This window comes from Crocodylus porosus, unplaced genomic scaffold (assembly GCF_001723895.1).
Source record: "Crocodylus porosus isolate Cpor-Errol unplaced genomic scaffold, CroPor_comp1, whole genome shotgun sequence".
Classification (NCBI taxonomy): Eukaryota; Metazoa; Chordata; order Crocodylia; family Crocodylidae; genus Crocodylus; species Crocodylus porosus.
The window spans coordinates 22,071,839-22,078,068 of record NW_017728914.1 but is presented as its reverse complement, the minus strand read 5'-3'; the positions used below and the strand labels follow the sequence as shown (position 1 = coordinate 22,078,068).

The window sequence follows — 6,230 nt, the reverse complement described above, 5'->3', positions numbered from 1 at the left end:
TGTGGGGGGGGGGGGAAGGGAGGATACTCTTCCCCCTGGCAAACCCCAGCTGGGGCCAGGGAGGGGGAGTTAAACACTCCTTTCCATTTACTGCTGGCTGCAACTGTAGACTACAAATCCCAGAGGTACCTGAAAGCAGGAAGAAGAAGCAATGAGCAACCCTGCAAAGTCCTGCTGTTGTAATTCTGGACTGCAAATCCCAGAGACCTCAGGGGCAGCAGGAAGAGGTAGTGAAGACACAGTCAGAGAGCCAAGCTCTAGCACCCCTGGCTTCTGGCCTGAGCCATGCAGGCATGTGGCTGCAATTCCTGAATCAAAGGTAAATGTCTGTTCACTTCTGTTTCAATTTAATCTGTGCAGTTTAGACTAACCTGCAAAGACTGAATTCATTCAGCCTTGGGCCTTTTGAATGTCTATATCTAGCCTAAATGCTGGAGGCTTCAAGTGAGAAAAGAACAGTGAAAAAAACCCCCAAACAACAACCTGGTTATACTGTAGTCTTAGGCCTGTGTCACACAGTGGCAGAGAGGGAATGCTATCTGATGTGCCCTGATATCATGGGCTTCAGCCCATCACAAAATCTATAAGCCCCACTTAAGAAGGGTGGCCATTGGGGACATACCAACTAATTGCTTGGGAGAACAAAAAAGAAAACAGGAATAGGAGGGAGGTCATAGGTTAACAACTAGGGCATCAGAAGTGGATATCGAACAGAGTACACCAGCCAGTGCCTACTGCCCTGTGAATGGCATCCAGTGAAACTCTGTCCAGAGACATGGGCGGAGAAGTGCCAGGAAAGCAGCCCTGCACTCACCCAGATTCCTCCCAGCCAGAGCCTCCTTCCTCATTTTATGAATGGCCAGGTTGGCCAAAGCCAGGAGGAGGTTGACCAAGAGGTCCCAGGACTTGGTGCAGTTGGGGAAGTTTTACTTCCACAGTAATGTGTGTCAAGCATTCCCCTCCCACCCCACCCTTCACCATAAAGTGAGAAAAAGGGATATGTGCACCTAAAAAGTGATAAAGAAATTAAAACAACAGATTTAGGTCAGTTAGAAATACTCTGACATTAAAGCATAATAACCCTCATATTTAAATTGTCCCTTGGATGGAGTTAGCATAGGAATGCAGCCTAACTGTATTTGGGAAAAACAGTTATTTCCACAAACTTAGTAGAGAATAATGAGCCAGTGTATTTTGTATTTGTAACATACAAGACCTCAGATGGTGGGAATTGGTGATCCTTCCCACAGGCCATTCTTTCACATTGTGATCAAAGACAAGTATTGTTTGTAAGAACACGATTGAAAACGTTGGAGCTCAGCAATTAAACTTTGGTTTGCGACATCATTAGTGTGGACTGCTCTTTGTTGTTTAGCAAGAACAAACTGGTGAATATTTTCACGGGAATTCAGATTCTCTTTTACTTGGTTGATGTCCATTAGTGGGCAAATACCAGGCCTATTATAAAAGCAGTTTGAATTCCCTGAGCCTAATTGGTCAAGACTAGATGTTCAGAGGAAAAAAAGAACAAAAAAAAAGGCAGTTCAGAAAACAACTACTAAAAAAAACAACCCGCAGTAAGAACCAGTCCATATATCCTAGAAACATCCAAGTCTTTTTTTTCCTACCTCGGCAGCATTTCGGAAGTCTGTGGAGAATGAAGTATATTCTCCCAGAAAGCAAAGTCTCAACCTCCCTTCCTACCCATAAGTAGCCCAACACCAGAAGCACAAGTAAAAACAGTTGGTGCGGAAAAAGCCATGTTCTTATTGGATGCCAGAAAGCTGATAAAGGAGTTACTTAAGCTCTTGAACTATGCAGCATGTATAGCACCTTTGCGGGCTTTCATTACACACCGTCTACATCAGGGGGGCTCAACCCCCCGCCCACAGGCCCGATGTAGGCTGCCCAACGGTTCTACCAACGGGTCCAGAAATTTGGTGGTGGGGGAGCAGTGGCAATTAACACTAATGCTCCTCCCCTGTTGCCAAATTTCCAAGCCCCATGCAGTGGCACTATGCACTGGATTTGGTCCATGGACTAGATCTGGCTAGCAGATGGATCTGGCATTGCTCATTTGGCCTGTGGGCTGAAAAGGTCACGTACCACTGGTTTAAAGTAGTCGAAACTCTGTGATCCCATCTGGTTGGCCTTACTTCACTTAATGTGCTATGGAAAGTACCATCAGTTCTCTGAGGTGTCAAGACCTACTGAAAATTCAGATAGCCCAAATACTTCTTTACTGGTATTTGGTCATCACTGAAATCTCTGAAAACTAAATATGCAAAGGCACAATTTCCCATACTTGATTTTATATTGAACATTGGCCATGGCTGCAAGGATAAATAGCAAGTATGCAAAACAGCTGCTGTAAATGAAAAACAAAGCAGTGGACAAAGGAGGACTAGCAAATACAATTTAAAGCACTCTGGAAGGATAAGTGCTTGAAAGATACGTTTCTGAAGGAAATTAGGAATGAGGACAAGTAAAGTTCTTTCATAAATGGAAATTGGTTAACATGATCAAGCATTCACACTGGGACCAATATTAATGGTCAGTGAATTTGTTAATAATCTTGAAAAGGTTGTATTTGTTCCCACTCACCTTGACAGCACACATGCCATTATGTATGAGCATTACAGCTATACAGGTTTCTTTTCAGTTGCAACTATGCTTTATGAGAAAAAAAAATTGAGCTTACTTCTACAAACTTCAAGTAACAGTTTACATTTAGTCTGTATTGTCCGATTCACAATAGTGAAAAAAGGGCATTAATGCCTTCTGCCTTTAGATTGTCCACGAACAAACATTTTACAACTTCAAACAAACTATCATTGATTTCAGCATATGGCAAGTCAACACTGCTGAAATAATAACAATTACCGTTGTGCACACTACAGGGTAATCACAGGGATAATTATTTCTAGTTCTCCAATTGGTTCTGGCATCAGGAAGACTCTAAATTGTATTAGAGAAGCCGAGATAATTTTGCCCTTAAAACAGAGTCCAAAAGCACACAGCAAACTGCATTTGTACACAGGGTGCTGGCAAGTCCAGGACTGTCAGGATCATCAGACCCCGAGGACCAAGTGAGTGGCACAGAGATGTGACATGGCCAGGATCGGGTCCAGAGTGGCTCTATGCGCTGGATTCAGCACATGGGGCCAGTCTAGTGTGGGTGACACATGCAGTGGGCACCCTGGACCAGCCCTGTGGGCTGCACGCAGTGTGGTCTAGGCTCTGGCCCTGCAGGCAGCGAGTAGGGCCAGTTTGGCACAAGGCCTGTGCAGTCCGAGACCCACTGGTAGCATGCAGGCTGCATCTCTGTCATCCCTGGATTAAACAAAAAACCAGAAATTGAGAATGTAAGTTGCATCCAGTGAACACTATTGTTAAATCTAAAGGTTTTTCTTTCTAGTTTACACTCAACGTGACAAGGATCATTTGACTAACTAAATATACCCCTAGACAAGTAATAAGACAATCTTGTTCTTTACTGCAGAAGATCTGAGATCAGATGCTTGTGCAATGCTGTTTTGGGGACATGGCTATATTTTCCATAAACAGAAGCCTGTGCTGTCACACACAAGGTCATTTCCAAGACTCTTAAAACAAGTGCAAGTTTCCCCATCTCCTATTTCAACAATATTAAATGGGATTATGTAGCAATAATATCAAACTAACATTTCTGAATGCTGATCTTGTATGCCAAGTTCTTTCTAACAACTGGTACTTGTCCATATCATGTGACTCAGTTGGATACAACAATCCATGATTTTTGCGTTAAGTCTTTTTCTCAAGAGATCTCAGAGCTCTTTGCAAAAGTAGTCAACATTACAGTTTCTGTAAATTATAAAGATCAGGATAAAGAACAGGAATTTGCCTGGTGTCACCAAGCAGCCGAAGCAAAACTAAGGATAAAATCCAGGTCTCCCAAGTCCCAGTCAAGAGTCTGAGAAACCAGGAAAAGTAATAGGTGTAAAAGAGACAAAGTATCCAATAATGATTAGAATGCAATTACATCCACAGATCTCCCACTGACATGACTGGGTGGTACTCCCGTACAGACAATTGTCCTATTTGTTCTGAGAATTTTATTAACTTCACAAACACCCATGAGCACTCCTCCCCAGCAACACTTCCCCAAGCTATTTTCCTGCAGTTTAAATTAAATGTTTGTGTGCCGATTAAAGTTACATTTCAAATATTGTGTGCACAACACTCAACCTCCTATGTAATTCATTAAAAACAGAACTTGTTTTTAAATGAATTACAGATCTGTCTGAATAGCAGAAAAATATATTTACTGAACGGGGATAAAGGCTGTAGCCACGTTGGTCTATAAGCAAAAGCAGTCAGTATGGTAGAGGCAATATCTTTTATTAGACCAACTAGACAGTTGCAAAAAAATTTACTGAATCAACTTGATGTCACAAACATTCATCCCATGATAAATTCACAAAATAGAATGGGACCAGTTAAGAGCTGGTCTAACACTGAAACATATTTGTTAAATAAATGATTCGATAGTAGCTGAATAATAATAGTTGAAAATATAATCACCTGATACTCATGGACTGGCTTTATTTACTGCATTTTTTTTTGCTCCTTACTAAGAGGTGCTTTTGTTAGTGACCTTGTTTTTTGTTTGCTGTACATGAACTCTAGAAAAATGGTCGTTTCCAGGCCCTGCCCATATTTTTAAGTCTTCCATATATTTGCTAAAAAACCCCCCACAGGACTCAGCACTAACACTGTCACCCACACTTATAGTAAAGTCTCAGCATAAATATGTGGATAACTATTACAATCTGAACAGCATCAGTTTTGACAGCAGACAACAGCAACGGGAAGCAATGAATCTACCAGTTCTTAGAGAAAAATAGCATGGGATATGGGCCCTGAAACTGCCAAGAGCTTTATGAGGGCATGTTACTACAGGATCAGGGCCTTCATTTGCAAATAAGGAAAATGTTTTCTTTCTCTTCAACATCTTATACTTTATATGGTACATTTGGCACAGGTTGAAACCTTGGGAAAATATATGCGAGTATGAAGAACACAGGTTTTGTTTGAATGACTGAATGAACAAATGAATGGATGCATGGTGGTTGGAGACTCCCTTCTGCAAGGGACGGAGGTATTCATCTGCCAGCCTGACCTGTTACCCCAGGAGGTCTGCTGCTTGCCTGGAGCCCAGATTGAGATGTCATAGGATTACTGAGACTCATACGATCCTCTGACTACTACCCCATGCTGCTCATCCATGTGGACGACAATGATACTGCCGGGGTGACCCTGAGCAGATCAAGAGTGGCTACAGGGCTCTGGGTGCAAGGGTGAAAAGGATGGGGGCACAAGGCGGTGTATCCCTTGATCCTTCCAGCCATGGGGAAGGGTCCTGGCAGGAGCAGATGCATCCTGCAAATCAGTGCATGGTTGTGCAAGTGGTGTCACCAGCAGGAATTTAGCTTCTTTGACCATGGGATGTTGTTCCAAGAAGGACTGCTGGGAAGAGACAGGATCCACCTGATGAAGACAGGGAAGACCATGTCTGCAAACAGGCTTGCTAACCTAACGAGGAAGGCTTTAAACCAAGTTCACAGGAGGATAGGGAACAAAGCCCTGAGGTAAGGGGGAGACCTGGAGGAAGCACAAGGAGGAAGGGGCAACAGGAGAGGCTTCTTTATTCTTCCTGAGAGATTAGGGAACTCAGCTGGTTACCTCTGGTGCCTTAGGATTCAGTGACCTAGACAAATTGGAGGACCGGGCCAAAAGAAATCACATGAAGTTCAACAAGGACAAGTGCAAAGTCCTGCACTTAGGACAGAACAATCCCACGCACCGTGTGTACAGGCTGGGGGCTGACTGGCTGGGCAGCAGCTGTGCAGAAAAGGACCTGGAGGTTACAGTAGATAATAAGCTGAATATGAGTATTTAAAAGCCAGCAGTGTGCCCATGTTGCCCTTCAAAGCTAACAGCATACTGGGCTGCATTGGGTAGGTGTGTTGCCAGTAGGTGAAGGGAAGTGATTATTCCCCTCTATTCAGCAAAACTCGTCAAAATTTAAGAAACAAAGGAAACAGGGATGCGTTGGTTCAAGTTTATTTGCTGTACTTCAGAATGGAAACTAAAATGATCCGAGTCGAAAGAATCAATATGTGCTCTGGATACAAACTTTGATGATCCAGAATTTGTAGTTACTTAAAAGTTGTAAGGTGGAGGGGGTA

The 6,230-nt window shown here is 43.0% G+C and overlaps 1 protein-coding gene across 3 annotated transcripts in view; it reads right to left on the bottom strand.

Annotated features, from left to right (window-relative positions):
- Positions 1-6,230, bottom strand: part of SFXN1 (sideroflexin 1) — a 36,366-nt gene that overhangs the window by 24,462 nt on the left and 5,674 nt on the right. The window contains exon 1 of one of the 3 annotated variants that reach the window (XM_019534975.1): positions 3,037-3,176. The exons of the other annotated variants lie outside the window; for them this stretch is intronic. The gene's annotated coding sequence lies outside the window, so the exon portion shown is untranslated. Of the gene's footprint in view, positions 1-3,036; positions 3,177-6,230 lie in introns of those variants that run through there. 3 annotated transcript variants of the gene reach the window in all.